The 27,283-nt window shown below is 39.0% G+C and overlaps 1 long non-coding RNA gene across 1 annotated transcript; it reads left to right on the top strand.

Moving 5' to 3' along the window:
• Positions 1-23,412: 23,412 nt before the first annotated feature.
• LOC140241965 (uncharacterized) lies at positions 23,413-25,880 on the top strand. The gene is made up of 3 exons (XR_011902117.1): positions 23,413-23,774; positions 24,503-24,639; positions 25,017-25,880. It is a non-coding gene; the product is annotated as an uncharacterized lncRNA (long non-coding RNA).
• Positions 25,881-27,283: the final 1,403 nt, after the last annotated feature.

The following is a 27,283-nucleotide window of genomic DNA, read 5'->3' as shown; positions in this document are numbered from 1 at the left end:
CTTGATGAAATTTCAGCACATGTAAATTGGTCATTAGAACTAATGACATAGCCAACTTACAAATGAGGGATGTGTTATGCACCACACATGAGACAGACATCCAACCCAACTAAACAGCTGCCATGACCCATTTTTTTCCTTTTTTTTCAACAATGAAGTATGAAAAGAAAAAGGCAGTCTTTTTTTTTTAATGTGTAATCTCTAAACCTAGTCCCATGTTCAACCAAAGGAAGTGGTAATGAAAAACAAGTGGAACAACATTGCGCCTGGTTAAAACAAACTTCAAAGTTAAAGGACAAGCTCACCTTCATTAACACAAGGATTGAGAGAATGTTGCAATATTAGTAGAACACATCATTGAAAGTTTGAGGAAAATCGGACAATCCGTTCAAAAGTAATGAATTTTTGAAGTTTTTGTGCAGTCACCGCTGGATGAGAAGACTACTGCAGTATATGATGTCACATGCGTACAACAATATAAGAAAATATAAAGAGAATTTCATAAAATTTCATCTTTTGAAAAAAGTACACATTCCCTTGACTCATTACTGACATGTTATGGGTAATATTATTCCCATTGTCTTTAGAAAGAGGCAAGTCAAGTGCTCTTTTATTATGTGAAAAAAGTGAAAATATGTTGAATTTTCTTTACATTTTCTTTATACTGTTGTACTCATATGACATCACGAGCCTTAGCAGTCTCCTCATCCAGTGGTTCCAACACAAAAATGTTAAAAATTCATAACTTTTGTATCGATTGTCCAATTTTTCTCAAACTTTCACTGATGTGTTCTACTAATATTGCTGCATTCTCTCAATCCTTACTTGTCCTTTAATTTTGAGTATGGCATCTAAACATAAATGTGTGTATGTGTGTGTGTGTGTGTGTGTTTATGTGTGAGTGTGTGTCTTTGTATTTTATAAATACGGTATTTACATACCTTCCCCCTAAAAGAAACAACAAATCAAAGCAGCCAGTAATTACAAAACATTACAAGTCCTTGACTGAGTTCTTCACTTGGTGCTGATTGAAAAGATAAGATATATGGTAAACCCCTCATGGTTAATTCATTTACTAAGCAGAGCAACTCTGACATAGATTTATACAGCATAAATTTGCAAAGTATTAAAAAAGATTATCTGTTTTTAATCAGAGGTAGTCAAACGATAGCTTTCCTTCCTATCCAAAGATCAAAACTAAAGAGTTTGAAACAGAATCGACAGTGGTGAAGCTTGCATATAAACGCTCCAAGAAAAAGAAAGAAAGAAAGGGATTGGCATAATTATTTCAGCTGGCAAAACATCTCCTGTGAATAATGATGATGACTACTGTTGGACTGTTGGATACTACTGGTATGATTGCGGCAACATGTCAACTGGTGAAAGCAGAGAGTATCTTTGATTGCAGCCGAAACCATTCCATCATTACACGGACGACGCACTTAGTCTTCAAACCAAGCAACTGATGCTCTGCTCCAAAGTGACGTTCACATTCGATCATTACAAAAAGAAAAAATGAGCATACGGACAAAAATTGATAAATGATATTCTCCGATTCATAATGTGTAGTGACTGCTCAATTCCTTCACCAGTGAGACCTACATATGTGTGTATAAGTGATACAATTCAGCCTTGCCCTTCCATTTTCACTGGTGCTATTCTCACAGCGATCAATCAAAAGATTCTAAGGTTTGGGCTCACAGCACTATCATCTCCACTTCAACTGCCTCAAAATGGTGCATTTGAGGACAACAACCTTTTTGTGTGTGTCTGGATTTGTGTTGAGATTCAAAAGTCTTGTGACAGTTTGTGAGAGTAAGAGAGAGAGAGAAAGAGAGAGAAGAGAGTCATATTACTAAACACTATATGCCTGTAGAAGCAGATTCAAGTAACAGTGCCTACGACTAACACTTTTGATACTTACTGAAATATCAGTGAAAGATGTAATTGAAATGAAGACTCCACAACTGGGTTTATCATCACCTTGATCAATACGAGCTGATACTGATGTACACTTCCATGGATATAGTCTGTAATGCTTTTAAGTGGAAATAAAACGAACACACTTTATAGCACAAGTACAGGGATCTAAATTTGCAAAGTAAGAACAGTGATGCTTTGTTCGCACATGCATCTAAAGGAGAGTCATAGACTTAAGATAGTATGAGGTTAAAGGTGCGTTTGTGCTCAATCTGTGGAGGCAGAATCAGCATTTTGAAATGTTGATTCAAAATGCCGTTCACCCGAGTCCTGTTTAATTTGAATTGTTGGGTTTTTTTTTTTTCAAGCTTGAGAAAGAACGTTTGCAGTTGGTACATTGATCTTATGAAGCAGGCATGTCAAAATGGAGTGCGCGCTTTCTTGACATTTCTGAATCGAGTGTGTGCATTGTTCACATTTTGTGCGAATTGTACGTTGCGCAATATTTGAAAGGGCTGCTGGTCGCTTGCGCACACTTTTACATGAAGAGAAAAGGTGCTGAGATGATATCATTGTAAACATCTTTAGATGGGTCTTGCATTCATGCTTCCCCTATAAACATGATTGGAGAGAAATGCTAATGTTAAATGCATAAATTTGTGCGTTTGGAATCAGCATTTTGAAACACTGATTATTTTGAGGTGAGTCCGGATGCAACCATGTACTGCAGTAATTACATTTCAAAATGGCGATTATTGCCCCCAAAATTTCCAAGTAAATGCCCCCTGAGGCTAAAAGCAATCAGTGACAAAAGGTGCCACACAAATGAAAATCCTGCATGGCTAACACAGTTGGTAAAAATCAAACACAGAAAAGAAAACGCTTGCCAAGTTATGAATGACAACTTACCACCAAAGAACTTCCCATAGAGATATCAAAGAGCTGCAAATGATCAGAACACATTGAGTGATAGATGCAGAGTGGCTCTGGAGTTTTAATCAACAGTAAGATATTTTTGCCTACTGGAAATTTAATAAGGTCAACCTTGTCTAAAAAAATCATTAATTGAAACGTTCTTGAGAATCACACACAAACACACACACACACACACACACACAAATAAAAAACAAAAACAACAACAGCACAGGAAGTACAATGTACAATTTCCACATCATGGCCACTCTTAATGTCATTGCCATGTTTGACCGAATATGCCAGCAAGCTGGGACACTAATGAGAGCATAATATGTGCCAAAACTCATGTGAGAGATGAGAAAGGAAATACAGGACATTTGCCTCTTCTGAGTGGCAGAGCTGTTGCCCCATAAAAATAAATGGAATGATCTAGCAGCCTATCCATCACTTGATTGGCCGGTGGATACAGAGAGGAGGTTTATTCCAACCAGCAGCCAGTGAAGGGAAGGCCTTGTGAGTCGGGTCCTTGCTCTAGATACTTCATGTGTCACTCATGTGTGCGTCACATTGATGGATCACATACACAGCTGGCAGCTTTCATGTTACTCTCTTCTTTTCCTTTCCTCTCTCCATCTCTCTCCCCCCCCCCCTCTATCTTCCTCCCCCCCCCTCTTCCTCCCCCCCCCCCTCCCCCTCTCTCCCTCTCTTTCGCTGCATTTATCTAACTTGATAGAGAGAATCACGTTTTAAAATGCGTTCGGCATGGCAATTGTGAACACAATTTGAAATGCTATTCTGCCGGTGCCACATTTATCTACCCATCATCGAATCGCGATTCAAGTGTTGTCACTGCGCAGCTGCTTTGCACAGTTTGACCCGAGAAGCAGCCGTTAACTGAGGCCCATGTTCTAACCTGCGGGTTGTTTGTATACAGCATGGAAGGTGACCTTGGCAGCTCGGAGATTATAGATGCATTTCAGAAAGGTGATCATGGTCTCAAATGTGTTTCAAAACGCCCTTTGAATGGCATTTCAAATCAGCATTTCAAATCTGCATTTCTTCAAATGTTTGAAAACATGTTAGCTTTTATCTATCAACCCCAAAAAAAATGCCTCAAACGCATTTAGGATCGTGATTCTGCCTCAGAAAATTTTTAGACAAACGCACCCTTTCTCTCCACTATTCACAGCACAATTTCTCTCCAATACTTTGTACTGTAAAACGAGGAATGTTTGCGCGCATTTTAATTTTGCGAATTTTGCGAGCACCAAGATTCGCGAAATTAAAATGCATACGAAATTTCTTATCTACACTATATGCATTGAACACCAGTGGCTATTCGCGAAAATTTCATGCCACAAAAACGGCCATTGGCTCCAATTCGCGAAAATTTCGTGCTGCGAACATATCATGTTTTACAGTATTTACTTTCATAGAAGGGTGGGGTTCAACCATGATGAAGGTTGACCCTCCAGCCCTCTACCCCCCCCCCCCTTCTCCCTCTCCTCACCCCCTACTTGCTTCTTTGCTTCCATGTTTTCCCTCAACATACTACATACATACTCAAAGGCAGCTTCTGGCCAACTGTTGAGGGTCACAAACACATCAGAAGTTATCAAAATCAAATTTGAAGACAAATTGCTTATGAAACTCCACGTTGACTAGTGTGGTAATAATCACAATTTGCAGAAAAGTGTCATTGAAATCATAACAAATGGTTTGCAACGTCAGACTTTTGCATGCTTTCATGAAACAGTGCTAATAGTCACAATCATGAATGCACTTTAGATGATGAAGTTATACTAATGCCTTCAAACTTTTAAAGTTAAATAACCTTTTTGATAGGAGTGAAAAACACAGAAAAAATTTTAATTCTCGAAATCAAATAACAAAGATTTCATGAATGACCAACGACAATTTATTACGGAGACATCTGATGGATTGATTATCATTTTGGTATAATATATAAGTGATTTCTCACAGCATACGTATCATACTCCTTCTTTTTTCAATATACTGTAAAAGTGGATATTTTCGCGCGACTAATTTTTCGCGCTAGGCCGGGTCAGTAGAGTTTCGCGTGTTTTTAATCCCGCGGAATCAAGACATCACGCACAGGAACGTATGGCAAGCAAAAATATTCGCGTGTTTTTATTTTCACGCTAGTTTCTGGTTGCGCGAAATGCGCGAAAATTTCCACTTTTACAGTATACATGTATCTCACATCAACAGAGAAGACAGAAATATGCCCAATTCACACACATGAGTTTAATCAGTTTTTGGATGGTGAATACAAATGAATACTGAAACCTGGAGTACACTCCCTGGTCTCATCTCCATGCCCCCCTCCCCCCCCCCCCCTCCCTTCATAGGTGCTATACCAACTCTCATGAATGAGATGCCTGGAATGATGACCACCCATGGCAGCAGGTGCGATGAGTGAAGTTTAAACCCTTCTGAATGCTCTGGTTCTGTCACCATCCTCAGCAAACACAGCACTTGATATTTATCACATTAAGGGCAGGTGTGAAAAAGTGACAGGAAGAAGACAGATAGATAGATAGATAGATAGGAAGATAGATAGATAGATAGATAGTAAATGGGTAGACAGATAGATAGGATAGATAGACAGATAGTTAGATAGACAGACAGATAGACAGACAGACAGACAGACAGACAGACAGACAGACAGACAGACAGACAGACAGACAGACAGACAGATAGATAGATAGATAGATAGATAGACAAGACAGATAGACAGACAGACAGACAGAGACAGACAGATAGAGAAATAAAGATGTGAGCAAGAAGACCTCCATAGCAATGCCCTGCAGGTGAATAGACTCCTTTTAGCATTTACATCCCACTCCAGTCATGACAGTCATACCTAATGACATTTTGTTTTACCTTGGGATGAGGTACACAGGCAACATTTCTCAACTGGCTATGAATTAATACCAATGTCAAACAGCAATATTGCAGTTATAATTCCAACATCTGTGCTTACCATTTTTTTTCGCTCTCTCTAAAGATTTGGCATCATTTGAGGCACAGTGTATTGTTGGGATTTATGGTGACATTCAGTTATCATTTTACTCCCACCATATGGAAATTCACCTTGCATACACTATTGTGTATATATATATATATACTGTAAAAGTGGATATTTTCGCGCGACTAATTTTTCGCGCTTGGCCGGGTCAGAAGAGTTTCGCGTGTTTTTAATTCCGCGGACTCTAGACATCACGCACAGGGACATATGGCAAGCAAAAATATTCGCAGGATTTTATTTTCGCGCTAGCTTCTGGTTGCGCGAAATGCGCGAAAATTTCAACACCGCGAAAATTTCCATTTTTACAGTATGTGTATATACATATATATATATATATATACATATATATATATATATATATATATATATATATGCATATGCATTTATTTTTTCAAGAATATCATCAGATTCATGGCAGAAGTAAAATTTATTTCAAGAAGAAGAAAAAAAAACCCACAGCATGTATGAAGTTTTAAAAAGTATAATTAATCAGCGAATCTCACATAGGTCATATTTGTCACTAATATATCTTATTTCTGTCACGACCTCATTTCCTCTCTGATGGGTTTAAGAACATGGTTTTACTCAGACATATGAGTACAACTCTATCCTATGTCTGCCTTTGGGGAAAAAAAAAAAAACATTTCACATGTAATTATGCCATTTCTCCATTTTCTCCATCTCCCCCTGCGTCCATCTTCATCCCCCCCCCAAAAAAAAAGAAAAAAAAAACACAGAAAAGAGGAAGAAATTCATAATCGAATAGGAGGGTGGCATGCTACTATCGAAAAGAGCATGCAACTTTGCTGGTAGCAGCCACGGAGGCAATATTTCACAAACAAATCGCCACTAGGTAACAATGAAGAGGAGTATCAGTGATCACAAGCCATCACTGCATTGTTCTGTGCATATTTGTGCTTTGTTTGTTTTGTTTTCTTCCCTTGATTACATAAGCCTAATGCCAAGCAGGATGGAGCGATGTGTGGCGAATGTTGGTTGAGAGATATGTTTCCATCCTGTGCAACATTAATGAATGGAGATTTGAAGAGGAAGGTTTGGGTTGATGATGATGATAATGATGATGATGATGATGATGATGACGATGATGAACAGCACATCACAGTGCCATTTATCTATAGAGAACATTCAAAATTCAAATGCACCAGGCTGTACTATTCCCGAAATTAAAATGAACCCGAAAGTTCTCGTCGACACTGTATGCACTGAATGAAAGTGGCAATTCACACAACTTTCATTCCACAAAAAAGGCTATCAGCTCCAATTTGGGAAAATTTTATGCTGCCAACATATCATGGATTACAGTAATCAAGGCCTCAATTCAAAACATAAGGCTTCCTTCTTCTCCTACACTAGAAAACCTTTTCAACAATTTATAATGCATTTTACTTCCTTGCTCTTATACTCTGCAATACTTTCCTCTGGATCGATTGCATTCCACTCTCTGCTCTCAGCTGACATGGATGTTAACATAATCCCAACACTTCAGTTTCCCTTCCCACAGCCAAGTGAGAGAATGACAAGGGTACCCCTCCCCCTCCCCCTCCCCCATCTGATGGATTAGACAAGCCAGTATAATGCTGCTATCAGTGTACAACAAGATTTTCATTATTAGATTGGCTGCAATTTTTTTCCACCTAAATGACCCAGTTTCACCAAACAGCTGAAAGAAAAAACATGTTCACTGCATAATGGTTACAACAGTCAAGTTCTTAACACAATGAACAAAACTTGGGCCAGCAAAATGATTTTTCACCCCCCGCTTTTTTTGTTTGTTTTGTTCTTGACTTCTCTTGGCAGAGTCAACCTCAGCACGTCATTGTGGTTTACTTTGGCCCTTGTTCATGGCCCAGATGGAAAATATTAACACCAAATCCAATCTTTTATCGTGCAGCGTGGCTGTTACATTACGCACATGAATGACCAGACAGGGCTTCGCACAGACAAGAGGGGAAATGCAAAAATTCAACAAATGCGCACAAACATTCAGCCTTTCCTGTCGTAATCCCCTCGTCTGACAGCAAGCAAGGGAAGCCCGGCCATCTGCACTTTTTCGAGTTGGGTCAACGCCTCGTAATAGATACGTCATGATATTGAAAGATAAGGTAGAGATTAGACAATAGGCTAAATGGCACATGGACAACAAAAAAGTGTTGCCAGGGATAGTCACTTGAACAGGAACGCAAAAATTTGCTGATACTCAATTGAGCAAATCTGATGAAATACAAGTGAGAACTCTTGTTACTGTTTGGGAATTATCCAAATTTCATTCACAGATGGTGACTAAATGGCATTAAAACAGAACTTGTGCATTTGTAGCAATCACCTTGTCCCATTTCTCATAACGTGCAGTACAAAAATGTTGACAAGATGGTCTTCTGGTGTGTTCTCTGTGTAACATTGTGGTCAGTACTGTATATGCTGAGTATTTCACAAGATTTTATTTTCGCGAATTTCGAAAGTCAGATGCTATTCTTGAAATTAAAGACACAAGAAAATATTGACCCTGAACTCGATGTGAGTGTGACGTATACATGTACACTTCTCCTTTCAGTAAAGGACTCCATGATCATGAATTTAACCACTCACAAAATCGTCAGGAATTCCCAATTCGCGAAAAATTTAGACTCACAAAATATATGGCGTATACAGTAGGCCCATTTACACTTGATTGGAAAAATCACGATTTTTCTAAAATCGCGACATTTGAGTGCAAGTTGCTAAGCAACTACACCAAAACGCCCTCGAAACATCGCCAGAAAAATTGCCAGCCGGAGTGCGATTTTTTGAAACATCGCGATGTTTGAGGCGAAGTTAGCGAGTGTAAACCCAAGCTGCAGAAATATCGTGATTTTTCATCACGTGACTTTAGGTATCGGATTGCACCGGGAGTTTACGCGTGCTCCCAATCCCTCTTTCGAACGTGGAGAGAGTACGTCGGTCACTGGCCAGAGTACTAGTACATGGTACAGTGTACAGGTCTAAATGGCCGATCCTTGATCGGCTCGTGGTCTCTCACCTCCCTCTCCCTGATGAAACTAGTGTGTGAAAACTAGTAGCAAACCTGAAGTTTTCCAACCACGTATCATCACCCCATGACGACTTATGTTCTCCAGGAAATGCGTTGATTGTGGGAGTGCCCATACTGCTCTCGGTATACGTTGTTTGTGAATACAAGAGTACGTAACAAGTGTTGGTTAAACAATGGTGAGTTCTTGCTGTCGCCTGATAAAATACCAGTCGTAACTTCCAAGTCCTACTTCTCACTTTCGTCATATCGGCAAAATTTCATGATCCTCCTGAATGCTGCTTTCATCAACTTTTCCATACTTAGATGAAGTTTTACACACCTACTACGTATGTGATACGTATGTGTTCTACCGTAAGTAAACACTCTCGAGAAACACAAATTTATGTGTGCATTGTACTGATAAAAAGCCCTGGCTCAACGTTCCAACCAGCTAGCTGTGAACAAAATATACTGCACTGCATTATGCAGTGAAAACGAGCAGAAATAGCGCGCGCTTCAACTCAGCTACCGTGTTGAAAAGAGGTCAATTACACATGCGCACTACCGACAAAAAAATTGTGATGTTTTGTGAAGCTCAAACTTCGCATGCTTTTGCGCAAGTGTAAACGGTGGAACCAAAATATCGCGATTTTAAAAATTGCGATGTTAGTAGGTGTAAATGCGGCTAGCATCTATCAAACTGTACCACAAAACAATTCAACTCTCAGCAATTACGGCAGGCCCATCTAGACAGAAGTTTTCATGATTTATGTATTTTTTTTTGTTTCTGTTGTTGGTGTTGTTTCTTTGTTTCCACACAATGCAGCTTATTCACGTCCATGTGCTATCTTGTCAAACTTAAGGGTTCAGGCTTTTAGGGACATCACTTTGTTACTAATTTGAATATGTGTAAAAGAGCAATGAACAAAACTGTAGCTTTAATCCACTGGGCTTTGGGGTGGGTGCGTAGGTGTGTAGGTGTGTGTGTGTGTGGGAGGGGTGTGTGTATATACATCATGACATCCTTAAAAGCTTACTCAGAACATGACCTGCATCTAAAGAGATAACGTCAAAGAACATCGCCCTCACAGAAATGTAAAAACTACCACATTTTTCACATCTACCAATGATGCCTTGAAATCTAACAGTCGCAGCGGATGGATGCAATAAACACGCCAATTTCATTTTGACGTGACCCCGCTTTCCTCTTGAATGAACACGTTTTGCACAAAAACTGCTGTAACCTTACTATCAATTCGTATTTTTTGATGATCCAAACGGTTATGAAAAGTAAAAACCTCATTTTAACCTGCCATTATGTTACTTTGTTTAAATTACGGCGATAAAATATTCCAAAATGGAGCAAAACTTAACTTTCAAAATGGAAATTGTCAGACATAGTTGCGAAAATTTCACATTTTCATGTCGTGATAAACAAAAAACTTACAAAATATGTTACTAAGTATGTATTTCTTAACAGAATTCTAAGAAATCACATTCGAGAAGTCATGGGTCCGGATATGTCTGGAAATAATCAAAAGAGGTGCACTTTCTACCTTCGTTCCGAGCACGAAATTTCGTAGTCTTTCCCACACAGGAAGACAGGGTACAGTCCCACGTGGGTTTGTGGGTTTTGGGGGAGTTAATTATAGTCGTTCACTGTGACTGCACAGGACAGTCCTGCACACACCAAATATTTTGCCAGGTTTTTATTTTCATTAATTTCATGAGTCAGGTGCTATTCACAAATACAAAAACACGCAAAAATATTTCGTCTGATCCCAACATGAACGCGACGTGCACGCATACATTTCTCCATTCAGAACTGTAGTACACAATCGCGAATTTAACCACTCGCAATATTGTTGGAAGGTCCCGATTGGCAAAAAAGTAGACTCGCTAAATATATGGCACGTACAGTATTAAATACATACACAAAGACTGTTTGAGAGGATGGGATTTCCCAGAGGCAGAAAGGCAGTTGCACACTGGAAAGTGTGGTGAAGTACAGTCTGTCAGGGACAAACATGTGTTCGATCCTCAAGCTCAGGGTTCTGACCATGACTTATCAGAATAAGAATCAGAATAAGTTTTATCTCTCATTTGATTTAACAGGCAAGATGATTTATGGCAAAAACACATGACAAAATGATATCTCACTAATATTGTTTCATTCGAATGTGACTTACAAAGCTGTTGATTCAACCACTTCCAAGTTTTATCCAGCGTAGTGCAGAGAGCTTCTTCACACAGAGATTCCCTGCAGCAACGGCTGATGCTAACCCTACCCCAGCACACCTGCCTCACAGGGAGTGAGTTCCTCAGAATCAACGACCATTTTTTTTTTTTCATCTGAAACTCTCACGATCTATAAGATTTTATTTGCGACTGCTGTACTAACGGCAGTGGGGTCAATTGATGTTGCACCCACACTTGTTGCTGGGATAGTTAACCAAAGATTAACACACAAGCCCTCCTCAGCATGGCCATACACTTCCTTGGAAAATCAGCAACAACCATTAATGACAGCTTCTCCGGTATGAATGTTCTCTTTTTCAAAAGCACTCTGCTGTTGAAGTGTTGCATTTCTATTTAACTTTTTGGAAAGAAACAGGTCATTCCTAAATTGGGCGTCTATGTCTACAGATTCCTTCCCAAAACAGACCATTACATAAATTTGACTGTTTCTGCGGACAGGGTACTTCAGGTTTTGTTAATTTCAAAAACAGGAAAAGGCGGGGGGGGGGGGGGTTAAGTACAATGATTTGCAAAACATTTCTGACAAATGACAAAGTTTCTAGCATTCTGCAGGTATTGCTAAATCCAACCAAGATGACAAAACACATATGGTGTTTGTAATTGATTCACTTAAGTAAATGTCATTGCTCTATTTGTCATCACATATCAACAATTACTTTTCTCTTTTTTTCCCCTTGTCATAGAAGAAAACAAAATTGAAACTTCTGACCAGGAACATCCCAAATGATGGCCCTTCCAACTCATGACTGTCTTTGTAAAATTTATGGTTATCTTTCAATTTAAATAAAAGCCTTAAAGGGATGGTATAGTATTGGTGGAAATGAGGACTGGGCTTTTAACTTTATGCCTGATACCAAGAAACCTCTTATGAAATAGTACAGATCATACCATTCTATGAGGAATTCAAAGTTTATTTGATGAAAATCGGTTGTGGAATAACTGAGACATCCAACATAAAGTAAAACAAAGTGATGGGAATAAAAGGTGGGTCCCACCCTTTATCAGGATTGCTCTGTTAGAATATCTCAGCCATTTCACAACCAATTTCTATCAAATAACCATTGAATTCCTCTTGGAATTACAAGCTCTTTCACATTTCATATGAGGTTTCTCATTATCTCACCATAAAATGTTGGAAACCTGAAGTTAGGTCTCAACCAAAATTATATGATCCCTTTAACCAAACAAATGGTCACTTCAATTCTGTGACTGTCTGCACAACATAATAATATATTATTACCTCTCTCGACTACATCCTGGGCAGATTCAAAACAGAAACTTTTGTTGAACTTTGCCTCTCGCGTGTTGAGTGCACCAATCCTGTCTTGGTTTAAAGGGAAATTCCTGACCTGTTACACACTAGTCTAATAAAAAAGAGAAAAATCTTACAGGCATAACAGTGAATTATTGATCAAAACTGGATGAAACTTAGGGAGGCTATAAAATGTTTAAATTTCACTTTTTTTGGCAAAGCACTGCTGAGACAGTCAATATGAATATGCAAATGATTGAGTTGATGAAGTGATCCCCTCACAATTTACTACACAGTTTGTACACAAAATCTTGAAATTTCCTCCTTTTTTTCAAATGCATTTATGTCCCAGTCTCAAATGCTAATATGTCTGACTGATCATTATTCGAAAGTTATTCAGTCAGCAATAATATTACATCTTACAATTTTATAGCAACGAAAATGAATTTCTTTCCATTTTTTTTTTTTTTTTGTACATGATCAATGGAAAATTGTGAGGTGATGACATAATCAGCTATTTAACTCATATGCATAATCATATCAACTGTTCCAGAACTGTTTTGCAAAGGTTAGCAAAACTTAGCAATCTCATAACTTCAAAAATGTCCATTCAATTTAGATCAAATGTTCACTGTCGTGCTTATAGAATTCAATTTTCTTTTCAGAATAACTTTAAATTGGGCTTGATAATCCTTTTTCACTTGTTGAGGACAGGCTGATTTTGCTGCAACATGCATTTCCCACAGACACCTGCCGGAGTATACTCGGGACTAGTCTTCTACAGGTTAAGAGATTCACATGGCACACTGCATTATATTGCTTTTAGATCTAATTTAAAGGACAAGTCCACCTTCATATACATAAGGATTGAGAGAATGCAGCAATATTAGTAGAACACATCAGTGAAAGTTTGAGGAAAATTGGACAATCCGTTCAAAAGTTACGAATATTTTAAGTATCTGCGTTGTCACTGCTGGAAGAGAAGACTACTACAGTGTATGATGTCACATGCGTACAACTATGTAAGGAATATAAAAAGAGAATTTCACAAAACTTTACTTTTTGAATAAAGTGCACATTTCTTCGACTTGCTACTGACGTATGTTAAGGGTAATATTATTCCCCCTGCCTTCTGAAAGAGAGAAGTCAAGTGTTCTTTTGTTATGCGAGAAAAATGGAATTATGTTGATTTTTCTTTATTCTTTCTTTGTATCGTTGTACTCATGTGACATCACAAGCTATAGTAGTCTTTTCATCCAGCCGTGACTGAGCAGAAACTTCAAAAATTCATAACTTTTTAACGGATTGTCCGATTTTGCTCAAATTCTCACTGATGTGTTCTACTAACATTGCTGCATTCACTCAACCCACATGTCTATGAAGGTGAACTTGTCCTTTAAGGTAGCATAAAGACAGTGCAGTGTTGGGTGCTGCACAGCCTGGCATAGATGGGACACTAAGGCCCTGTCACTGGTCTGCTCTATGCCACTGTCACAATATCCTCCACATCTTGAGTTTCCTCTTCTTTTGATGGCTAGTGGGGAAAGGTTTATATCCCATGAATTTGACTTTGTGAGGTACTCTGGGATGGTTGAGAATGTAAAGACGGAGAAAAATATGCAGCGACATTCACCACACAATAATGGACATGCATGTAGCCTCCCCCTGTGGGTGAGTCAAGGTCAATCTAGCAGAACTGCTTTGAATAGACGCAAAATAGTTTACGAGCCTGCCCGTTGCCAGCCGGTGAATGTCTTTGGGATAGCATGTACTCACGGCTCACTAAACTAGCGTGTGGAAAGAAAGAGAGCATTGACTCATGGAAGAGTCAGGATGTTAAGGTATGTATAGGTGGTAGGGCTCCGCACCGATGCCCAAATACATCAGCATAAAAAAGCAACTCGCAGTTGGTGCAGCATGCATGCTAATCATGCCACTGCCTTTCTCATGCATCAAAACTTGCCTAGGACGCATGCAGTACTATACTGGTGCATTCACTTTTTGGGGATGACGATATTATGCAGGGACTGTTTCAAGAAGAGTGCAAGTTATGTAACAACAAACAGCTGATCCAAAATGCTGAGCTATGTGTGGTTAGGCAATTATATAACCCAATGCTGTATAGGGCATGTCTTTACAAATTTTCCGAATCACAAACCAATTACCTTTACACGTATCTCATTGTCTGTTTTTAAGACATTTTGTTGGAGCTAAATCAACAAATTTGTTCAACTTCACTGCTGCACTATACAATATCAAGAAAGTGGGTAGAAAAGCAAAACAAAGCAATGAAGTCCAAACATGTTTGAGTCATCCATTACATTACTGTGAAGACATTTAAGAACATTAACAAGCTTATGACACTAATATCAATATGAATATCCTAGCATGGCAAACCTGGTTACTCTCAAAGAGATTTACATCTTTGCAAGCATCTTAGCAATCATTTTCAACCGCAATATTTGCATTGCTTCATATTCACACATTAAAAAAGCCACTTGTAGCATTTGTGGCAATTCTGCTTTGTTTTTTTTTTTTTTTTGCATTCAGGCAATAATGCCGATGGTATTCTTTCAGTAATGGGGAAAAAATTATGAACTGCCTCTTTCTCTCTCTCTCTCTCTTTTTTTTTCTCATTTTAAACTTTTAAATATTTGCAGAGTGGTTCTGTGGATCACTGAACCACGCCAAACAACATCCAATCTATGTGAGCCTTTTGCACAAAAGAACAGATCCGCGCCATGCATGAATGGGTTGATGCAACTTTGGGCATGAATGGGGCCCCTCCTGACCCTCCCCCAAATAAAAGGGAAGGTCATAGAAAGGTCAGGTTTAATGAAGGTTGCAAATGCTGCTTTGCATTCTTCTCTCCTTGCGCATGTTCCAAAGTGGCCACACAGAGACTAAGAATGACAATACAGGGTTTCTAGGCACTCACAGCTGAAAGGTTTACTACAAACTGACACAAACAGAAAAAGTATCATTCTAAACACGCCCTTTGTGAATGTAAAGCATTAAAGTTTCATACGGCTACGGGGGAATAAGTGGTTAGACTGTGCAATCGGCAGGATCTATCTGGGATTGGTTGGAAAATGACCCTTATGATTAAAAAATGATATCCCTGTGATCATTTCTGAGCATTTAGTTATCATCTTTAAGCACAGGCAAGAGATGATTAAAGTGGCGCAGCCAAAATATTCCTGATAAAGCGCTTCGTGGTTGTAATTAAGAGGTAAAAATCACACACAAATTTATGTTTGCTACATTGGATTTTGTTGCACTTAAAATCGGCATTCCCACTAAAGCAGATCCCGCATACAGGGTGAGCATTGTCCCACTGGTTTGGAATAACATGACTAAGAACATCCTCCTAGCTCACAATGGACCATCTTTGTTCTATTTTACCACCATACCAGTGACTCAATTACAAATAATGTCCGATTCTGACATAGGCATTTTAACTTTAGAGTAATGATATGTCTCTGTTTTAAAAAAAAAAAAAGTAATAAAGAAAAAGAAAAAAGAAAGAATGGGGGGTTATTCATCCTGAATTCACAGAAATTGCAACCACAATGAGGAGACCAAATGCTAAACTTCTGCACTTACTCTTCAAAACACCCCAATCATTCTTTTTTTTTCCTTTTTTTTTAGCTTTTCATGTCAGGTGAAAAAGATAAAAAAATGTGAGGGCTGAAAGACTTCACGACTAGATTTATATGTCCCACATGAGGCATTCGTGAGTGAACGCGGCCAGTGGCATTTGTGGTCAGGGAAACAAGCAGGCCACATGGCAACATTAACCGCTGCGAAAAGGATGCGTGCACCTAGCACCTACTGAAAACATGAATGTAACATACCAACCACCTGCTGGCGCTGTTCGGTCGAGACCAACAAGCGTGAGTGATTCTCATGGTGCCTATGCGCTCTTTTCCTCCATTTTCTCTTTTATTTGTTCTTTTTTTGGGGGGGGGGTGGGGTTGGGAGCAAGGGAAGAAGTACAGGGAATAGCAATCAACTGCTGTTTTCCCAATGTGTGTGAAGGAATGGTGAAGATTCATGTGTTCGGAGGTTTGAGGCTTCAGGGGAGCTGCAGTATTCCTCAGCTGGTTCTCCCATCAAATTGGGACACGCAATTGGCATGCGCTTTCATTTTGACACTAACCGGCTTTTTGGTGTGAAAAGTCTCAGGAGAATACAAGAAGGAAAACACAAACACACGGAAAAAAAGGCAAGAAATAGTGGGAGAGAGAGAGAGGAGAGAGAGAAAGAATGATGGGGAAACAAGAGAGTGATTAAAATAAGTGGAGGAAGATTTAAAGGAGAGATTAATGAACCTCTGCAAAAGGTTCACGATGAATAAACATCTTTTCCATTTAGACCCAAAACCTTGAAAATCAATAGGTGCGTCTGTGCTTGAGCCCATTCTTTTAGACTTGATCAAAATATTCAAGCAAGACAAATGCAAAGTACAAAATATCAAAAAGACAAATATTTCAAGTTCCTCCTTTCACTTGCACTTCACTTATTTTTTAATTGATCAGGAATACTATGCATTGTATGTGTTAATTCTCTTTGATTTTCTTAACAGATACTGTAAAACATGATATATTCGCAGCACGAAATTTTCGCAAATTGGAGCCGACAGCCTTTTTCGTGGCAGGAAATTTTTGTGAATTGCCACTGGCGTTCAATGCATATAGTGTAGACAAGAAATTTTACGTGCATTTTAATTTCGCGAATCTTGGTGCTCGTGAAATTAAATGCACGCAAACATTCCTCGTTTTACAGTATTAGAAAAAGCAGTAAATCCAGTAATTCAGGTGATAAAATGAAACAATAACTAAAATTGAGATATTGTGACATATAGCATCATCTCTGTTACCTTCAGAAATAGATGTGATCTTCGATTCAGCAACATCTAGATTTTTGGAGGATTCCAATACGAGAACATGATATCTGTAATACTGTGATATTATGAGTCTGGTGAAGTGGATGACTCAAGATGGTTTGTGATGTCATCTCGAAGGTAATCAACTCCCGAGTGGAATGGTTTCTTGGCAGGGAATCTGAACAGGCAAATTTTCACACAGGTAACACTAGCAGTGATCAAGTTTGTGAGAGTTTGAGGAAAAACAAATATATTACTTCTCACTTTTCAAGCTGCATTTGCATTGACTGAAAGCAACTATGAGCAGATTTGTACGTATACGTATCTATGCGCAAACTGTATGCCAATGAATAAATGTCACTGACTTATAGATTGAACACAGAAAACACTCTGTACATAAAATAAGAGAAAATATTTGTTGGAAGTCAGTGAAGCTATGGAAAGCCAAATGCATTCTCATCAGTCACCTCAAGCTTTGACTGCTATTTCTGCTTGATGTTGACAGAGCACATAACAGACCTACAACAATGCGTGGCGCTAACTGAGAGAGCAAGTAGCCATTGTATTTGATGCATGATTGCAATATCACACCACAACTCTGAACTTTGAAGACTTCACGATCAAAGACACCAGGAGACCAGGAGGCATCATTCCTTACAGCAGCAATTGCCCCAATTAAACCACCAGCTAAGAGTCTCAGTGACCAATTAGAGGGACGGAAGCGCCTCATGGCAAAAACTTGAAAGGAAGGGGTGTGCAGCTAGGCATTGCATCCTCTGGAATGACTGAGATTTGTTTTATAAGATCCTCTTCTCTGGCCTATTCTGCCAGAAAGTAATCGGCTTAACTCCTTCTGGACGACCACTGGAAAATGACACTCCTATTATGCACGACAGTCTTGGCTTTGGCTACAAAGGGGTTAACGGAAGTTGAAACTCGACTCTGCTGTTTTCCTGCTGTGTTTCTCTCATTTTCTTTCCTTTTGTCTTTCAATTTTGTCCCCTTTTTAAGGGGGGGGGGGTGGGAGGAAAGGCAGTGAAACTAGAGAATGTAACTCAAAGTGAGGAGAGTGGAATATCACTGTCAGACACATGGGAAATCATGTGGAAGTCACGCATCAACAACAACACAATGAATCGGGACAATGTGTGCGAAGGGCTCCCTCTATTTCGGTGGCTGATAAGGGGGTGGGGTGCCTTCGCATCCTGACGTCAAGAAAGAGTCCCGAAACACATATTAGCGGTGCCCTGAAGGATATAATAACCCTATAACATATCAATGGCCCAAGTGCTGATTTCTGATTGTACATTCTTTAGTTTTCTTACTTTATTTTTTGTGGTGGGGAGAAAGGGTTTAAGAAACATTTCCTCTGTACAGTTATATTAAGTATATTCATTAAGAAAAAAGGAAATATCAATATTCTTTCTACACTAGTGCTCACAATTGGAGCAATTTGCATAGAAAGAAAGAACAATTTTGAATGTAATAACAAATATACAAAACTGCATATTGAGAAAGCTGTTCTAACTTCTATGCTGGAGAAACATGGAATATGGCATTCAGAAGCCACTGCATGTTAGGCTACTTGACTATGAGACCACATTCTGCCTGCGTAAATAAATCTCTTTCCATACTTGTTATCACGCCATATCCTATCTTGGGCATTACAGCTTTTGGTAAAGTAAGCTGAAAAGAAATGTAGCCTGCCTTATATCAGCAGTAGATGTTGAAGTAGAGGGAAGTATCAAAAGCATCACGATAAATTGCTGACCATTCCATGCACTGATTTTCTTCCTGAGTGCATAGAAAGGATGCCAAAGGAGAACTGATAAAAATCTCTGTATGTCTGCTGCCCTCATACACTGAGAACATACACAGTCTCACAGGTCAAAATTCTTATACATAGTTTAAATATACGGTAGCATTTATGTTAACTTTCATTATGCGACGCTTACACACATCATTATATACACCATCAGGGGCCCAACCATGGATGCATGCAGGGGTAAGGTATGCTTATTTTGGGCTTATAGCCAACCATATGTGTGATTTAAACCACCACTGTGAATTTGGGTGACATACATGAGGGCTAATACACACTTCGAGGAAAATTCCACACAGTACACACACTGCAATACTCAGTCCAGAGGCACAGTTTGTAGTCATAACAAGTAAATTTGTTCATGGTAATAGCAATAATAAAGAGTTAGAATACTGTATACGCCAATATTTTCGCGTACAGATATTTTCACGAATCACGGTATCAGTGGCATTTTCGCGTGTTGTTAAATTCGCGATTGATACAAGTAGTAGGGTCTACTGCCAAGCCCGAGAAACACGTTCAAACACTTGCCAATGAACTCGTAACATTTTTCCATTTGCATTGTGACTTCCCAAACATGACAATAGAAAAGACACAGTAGAAGATTTATAAAATGAAACAATAATTACGGGAACTCGCATTCACAAGTACTTACCAAATGTTGCAACAAATAGACGGAGACTACAAAGTTTCAGAGCTGCGCTAGAGCTAGCGAAAGTTTTACATGCATCCCTAGGCCTCACCCAACCACTTTGAGCCGGTGTTCATTCGCGTAGGGTATAAGGTAACGTAGCATGGAGATTGCACATTTTAATGCACGTTTATCATCGTACTGCACTTCCAAAATCGGTCGCACCGTACGCACTCGAAGTGGAAATTAGCGTACTAGTAATAGTATGTGTATGTACTGGCCGGCGTAACAGCTGCGTTCTGGTCTGGCCAGCGTGGGATGCATTTTGTCATCAGTTTGTACATAAGGTATGATGGGGTAATATTTTCGCGTGTCTTTAATTTCGCGATCAGCCCAAAGCTCGCGAAAAATAAAACCCTCGCAAAAATAACAGCGTATACAGTAAACAAAATGAAATAAAAACAAACTCGGCTAAGAGTCACAATAGTCGGTCAAGAATCACTTGCTCAGTCAAGAATCACAAAATTCAGTCAAGTTTCATAATATGTGGTCTTGAGTCACAATTTCTGGTTTAAAGTTGCAGCCATATGTATTTCAATAGGATTGTAATATATCTCCAGCATTCAAAGAATGCACAAGGGGTTTCTGAGAACACTTTCACTTTCATCTGTTCTGTTGAGTGTCTTTTTTGTTTTTTTAAACAAAATTTACTTCGTAAGGGCAAATTCGACAAATGTAAATTGAGCAGGAGGGCTTGTAAAACTACTTTCTGCCTTCTAGTATCGAAATTCTAGGAACAACATCAATATCTCTTGTCAAAAACATGAGGTCACAATTGTGAGCAAAATGCTATGAATCGTTGTACAGTACTGGTTGAGGTGGGGATTCATGTTTTGAACATTCCTAAGTGAGATAATGAGAAACCTCTTATGAAATATGAAAGAACATGTAATTTGAAGAAGGATTAAACGTTTATTTGATGAAAATTGGTTTTCAAATGGCTGAGATATCCAAAAAAGTGATGATAATAAAAGACTACAGGCCAAGCCTTTTATTAGGATCTCTTTGTTTCACCTTGTTTTTAGATATCTGAGCCATTTCAAAACCGATTTTCATCAAATAAACTTTTGATACCCGTTACAATTGCATGCTCTTTGACATGACATAGAGTGGTTACTGAATATCTCGCAAAACGCTAGAAGTTAAATTCTCACCTCAACCAGAACTGTACACACCCTTTAAAGAGAACCAAAAACAAGGAACAGCAGCCTTCTCAAGGGTTGTACAAGGACACTTAGAGTGCAAACTCATGAAAAGCTACAAACTTGTCAGGATTGTACTAAATAATAAGAGATTGTCGATACTTGGAAATGATGTGAGAGAAGGAAGTAAAAATGGACTGATTGGTAGAGATAAGTGGTCTGTTTGGATGGTGTGCTCTTAACTGCAAAGACAATGAAAGCGTCTAAACGAAAGCAACAGAATGATTATGGTCTCCATATTATGTAATATGAATTGAATAGGCTCGCATTGGACACAAAGCCTATTGAAAGCAGACATTCTTAGTGGCATATGCCAAGTTGTACTTAAAGGGACTGGGGAGGAGTGTTGGAACCCAAAATGCAAAAGTACTATTTCATGAAGTGAAACAGGCAAAAACAAGGGTCAATGCCTATGAAAGGACTAAGCAATTAAAAAGAATCGATGAAAAATACGGCATTATGAAGATATCTATGATTTTGTGAAGAGCGTTACATGTAACGCTTGTCAAAATCACAGGGGGTCGGCTTAGAGGCTCTCCGTTCAAGTGTTGTTTTTGCCTCCCTCTTTTGTCCGATTTTGGCACAGCGTTGATTTGTTGCCTTCTCCTCGGCGAAAAGCAAGCCCAAGATAGAGTGTACAGCTGTACATCGACGCGCCGCGATCGCGAGGCGAAACCCGGGTGCCTGTTCACTGGCTAGCGAGCGTTATCGGTGCATTTCCCGGCATCCGCCCGGCAGCTAGCTAGCACGGGTCCGCTCGAACTCTGCTGGCTGCGTATATAGGCCTACTTACCGTACCACTCCATCCACACAACAATGGAGCCGCAGCAGGAGAGCGAGAGATCTGTCTCCAAGAAGAGGAAGACCATGAAAACCAGTGACAGAGTGTGGAGATGGCGACAGAAAAATAAAATGAAGTCAATCCCAATTCCCCTCAAGACACTAGGGGCTGAACGACAGAGATGTCATTTCACTTCTGCTGGATCGGTAACAAATTTGTGAAACTCGGAAGACTTCATTCAGTTCAGTGTGAGTAACAGTTAACTTCAGTTAGGACCTACAATGTTAGTGTATATTGCTGATAGAGATGTCACTTAGAGGATCTACACACACTATACTATTGTTATAAGTAGGCCTAGATTAGTTGTTTTGTTAGGTGTTCTATGCCCCACCCGGAAAGAGTTCCTTATGTCCCCCCCCCCCCCCCACCAACTTGCACAAAACAAACAAACTAACGTTAGGCCTAACATTCCTTTTTACCGATAATAAACTAAATAAAGGTTATGCCATTTATGGGAAGACTTCCCATATTATTAAACCTTTATTAAGTCCACCATTAGCAAAAAAACAAAAACAAAAAAAACAAAAAAAAAAACAACAACAGCAACCTATCGAACCATTATTTGTGCAAACTAGTGGGGGGGGGGGGGGGACATAAGGAACTCTTTCCCCACACCCTAACTTGTTTCTATTATGGTAAACTAAAAGATATATCACAATTTGCCTGAGATTTTACTCACATATGAAGAAAGGCCACATGCAGATTCACAAAGCCAAAGGTGTACCGGTATTCAGAATGCGATTGAGGTAGTATGGTAGGTATCCTAGACCAATGTACTACCATTCCTAGTCCGAGGCCCTTTTTCTCTGCCAATATATTAGATAACTGGAATTTTTTTTTCTGCGTAATGACATATCCCAAATTTGGCTCAACAGTTCTCCTTTTTGAAATGTGCTTCTGGCAATTGCACAAAATCGCTGTTCACATTAAGAAATGGCACGCTAAAGTGTTTGGCATGTAAATACGCGAATTCCTATTTTACCATATTCTGGATTATGTTGCCCTATTCTACCTTCATGTCAAATTATGGGTCTCAAAATTTCGAAATAAGAAAGTTACGACACATCAGAACTGCCGTTTGTTACAAATCGGCGATAGGCGAGAAATCCAATTTTACGAAACGACACTGAATGAGTGAAAGTGTCAGCGAAGAGCTGCGTAGAGTGATCATCTGGTCACTCTCGGTTTTTACAAATAGTTTGTGGAGAGTCAACCGTGTATATGTTGTCACGGCAGCTATGATCGCGGACCAAAAACGTGAATTCACATGTTTGGTAAGGTACCTAATTATTGTCTCCGGTACACATGGCATTGCAAAAATGTTGATTGAAGTGTATCTATTGTGCGTATACATAAGTGGCTAATGGCGTATATGCATTGCAGCGCAGTTAACTCAGTCCCTAGTGTAGTGGTTAATGGTGTATGCTCTGTAACACAGTAGGTGCTAGTTGTTGAGAAAGGTCTGTCAGATATTATTGTGGCAAATGTGGGTATCTTTTGTAGGGCAACAGCCAGCATCACATTCAAGGACAATCCTGACTAGGCAGCTCAGTGAAGCCAGTGACATCCCCTCTCGTCAGTTGAGACCAGCCCTCCCAGCTACCGAGCTTGATGTCAGAAGCCAGTGAAATTCCCTCTCGTCAGTTTCGACCAGCTACCCAGCTCGGTGAAGCCAGTGACATCTCCTTTCATCAGTTGAAACCAGCCCTCCTAGACCTAGCTAACCAGCTTGATGAAGCCAGTGACATTCCCTCTCGTCAGTTTCGACCAGCTATACCCAGCTTGGTGAAGCCAGTGATGTCCCCTCTCATCAGTCGAGACCAGCCCTCCCAGCTACCCAGCTTGATGAAGCCAGTGACATCCCCTCTTGCCCATTGAAACCAGCCCTTGCACTGGTACAAAAGGTTTGTACAAACTGTCTTTAATTACCTGGTACATTTTGTTTTAAGACACCTAGATCCAACAATTGTTTTGAACCTGCAAATGAAAATTAATGTTGACATTTAGTAAACAAAACATCAATAAATTGTTCGATTTAACTCTGTGTTCTCAAACGATGCTGTTATTATTCTTGCTGTAATAATTGATGACATTTTTTTTTTTTGAACCCATAGCTGTGGTAGTGGTTAATAAGATTATGGTTGTCTTGATCATTACTTTTAGGGTTACAAGTTAGATAGTTTGTACATTGCAGCCACATATAGGCCTCCTATATGATTGTATGTGGAATTACAGACCCCCAAATCCCATGTATGTGGCTGGATTTAAAGACATAGGCCCTATATGAGCTTGTATACATAGGGCCTACTTTGTAGATGCACAATGAGAGGCTGAGGTCATCCCGACGTCATGTGCAGTGTCAACTCATCAAAAATTTGGCTAGGGTCTGTAGGTCTTATTTTCCTTTTTGCTATTTAACTTCTACAGTAGACAGTCTATTTCTAACATATTTCATGGAGTTTTCTCTGTTGCATATATGTGAGCACTACAAGATAAAGCTACCTGGTAGACTCTACACTGAAATAAAAGGGATAGCAAGTTCTGTGACTAAATTTACAGAGTGGTGAAGAACTAATGCGACTATCCTAATTGTAAGTCAGTGTTAATGCCTTTCATTGTGTCTGATATACAGATGAACTCCTGTCCGGATGCCCCTGTGAAATGGAAAAGGACAAGTTCGTGAATGCTGTTGCCTTCTCCAATTAGTTGTGGAGGAAAATGCTACTCTGAGGAAAGGACTTGGATCAGATTGAAGTGGATCAAAACCTGGTGAGAGTGCTGACAGATATTGATTTTATCAGAGCCTGGGCAGATGTTAGAAGATAACAGGTTAGATGATGAAGACGTCCCTTTGGCATGCATATTTAGGAATTTTTATGTAAATATCATAAATAAAGTGGGCTACTAAGTATTTTCATTGGACTTTCAGCATCTAACATAATTACTTTCATCGGTACTAAACTTGTCATTGCTTGAATGTTAGTCATTAAAGAGAATATTTACTATGTGTAATACTGAATAGTTAATTGAGTCTATATGAGTAGTAAAATAATTTTTCATTGTAAATGTGCAGTAGTTACTATATTACCAACATTCAGTCATTAGATGAGAGATCAATAGAATGTGCTTGTTGGCCTCTATTGCAGTGGAACAGCTAGCATCACATCCAAGTGCCATCCCAGATATCCAGGTTGTTGAAGCCAGTGACACCCCCTCTCGCCAAATAAGACTGCCTCTTCTAGGCTACGCAGCTCAGCAAGACCTGTGACATCCATCTCGCCAGTGGAGACCAGCCCTCTCTACCACCAAACTCAGTGAAACCAGTGACATCCCCTCTCATTAATCAGAACCAGCCCTCCCAGCTACTTACATGTAGCTCCATGAAGCCAGTGACATCCCCTCTCATGTTCTTCTTTGTGGCTGGCAAATGTTTGAAAACTGAACTTGGATGACGTCAATATCATAATTATGTTGAGTGCATCCAAGTGATGGCAATGATAATAGCTCTGACACCAGCTCTTCCTGTAGGCCTACTGTCAATTTATGCCTTCATTGTGTATAATAGCAAAAGACATGTTAGTAATGAAAAAGCTGCACCTTTGTACCAGGATTGTTGGGGATTCTGATAAATGCACATTGAACATGAATAACATCAATTCCAATCATAGACCTACATTCATGTGATGGCAATACTAACTGATATGACACTACATTCATATTTCTGAACTCTCTATTTCTGTCTTTTCTGTGAGGTAACAACAAACATGTTAGTACTCAAATGTGTGAATCAGAATGAAACATTGAATTGATTGCATAGAAAATTTGTTCTTGCCCCATGTGGCAAGTAGGGAATATAAATCCTGTAAACTCCTAAACTGCATGTGCTTAAATTGTTACTGGAAACTGAAAGGGCTGCAATATCCAGGCACAAAGTGTTTTGTCCTTTTATTTTTTCATTTGGTCTTTTTTCCCCCTGTGTTTCCCAGGTGTTTCAGTGGTGAAAAGCTACAATTACTCCGTTACAATAAAATATTGCATCAGTGTTTTAAAGTGAACTTAAGCAAGGCTGTCATGCACAGCAGTGTACATCACTGAAAGGGCCTTTCACACATTTCATTATTGCTCTAATTGTTATTATTATTATTACTACAACTACTATTGTTGTTATTGCTAATGTTTTTATTACTATCATCATCTTCATAATGATTATTATCCTCATCATCATTTATGTGATCACTAATATCATGCCATGTGTTACATTCAAGTGGCACAGCAGGTCCTACACAGTAGCATTGTCCATCAGCATTTTGGAAGACACTTTTCAGCACATAATTTTGTGATAACTCTATCAAATCACATTATTATGAGGACAATATTTTTGTGGTAAAATGGAGTTTGTGCCCTTGTAATATTCATTGCATCTATATTTTATAGCCAAAAATAGGTATGAATTTTGATAAACAAATGTGTTGGAAGTACTTCAAACAAGATGTTCAGTTTTCATTCACATAGATATAAAAAGACATTGTAATATACATTTGTTAGGTCCCTACATGATGTTCTACTGATATAATTGTATATGCTAAAACCCTAAAATGAATGTGTTTTGACAATGCAATATGTAGAAGGTCTCCACACTGAAATAGTATAGTGTTCTTTGTACTTGAAGTCATTAAACCATGTGACATTGATTCTTGGACCTTCACTTAATTTTTTTTCTCCTGCAAATGTGCAAGTTATTTGAAAGTGGTTGCATTTGTTAGGTTTTTTTAATTTACATGTTATATTATTGTTATCATAATTGTTCAATATGATAGGAGTATAATGTGTAGATGCCAAAATTGACTAATGACAGAATGCTGAGCAGTGTTTTTTTTTTTTTTTTTTCAAATGACTACCTTACCTGTGTAAATTGGCAATCTTTGCCATACAACTATTTCTATTATGACATTTCATATTTAAAAGATATAGGCCTACATGCAAGTCGTCAGCACAGATTTGTTATCTCTACATTGTATATCACATCACATTACTGTGAGAGCAGTTTCTACATGTAGCACATTTGCAATTAGAACCTGTGCTCATGATGCAACACCAAATGCAAATATTCATGCAAAGATAAAAGAAAATGTAAGGTCAGTGTACCCTGGTACACACAACTTCTAATGTAGGTCCCATGTACACATGCAATTCATATGTACACATGAAATTTGTATATGTATGCATGGTAGTATAATGTACAGTGTAAGTGTAGGGATTTACTTTGAACCATTTATTATAAGTGTATCCCCCTTCTGTTATAACAGGTACCACCCCTCTACACATAAATACGTCAACCCACACATACAGTAGTATTCACATTTACATTCATCCACGCATCCCACCTATCACAGACACACCACATAATTATCAC

Source organism: Diadema setosum, chromosome 18 (assembly GCF_964275005.1).
Source record: "Diadema setosum chromosome 18, eeDiaSeto1, whole genome shotgun sequence".
In the NCBI taxonomy this organism is placed as follows: domain Eukaryota; kingdom Metazoa; phylum Echinodermata; class Echinoidea; order Diadematoida; family Diadematidae; genus Diadema; species Diadema setosum.
The sequence above is the reverse complement of the archived record's forward strand: the minus strand, read 5'-3'. Positions and strand labels throughout refer to the sequence as shown.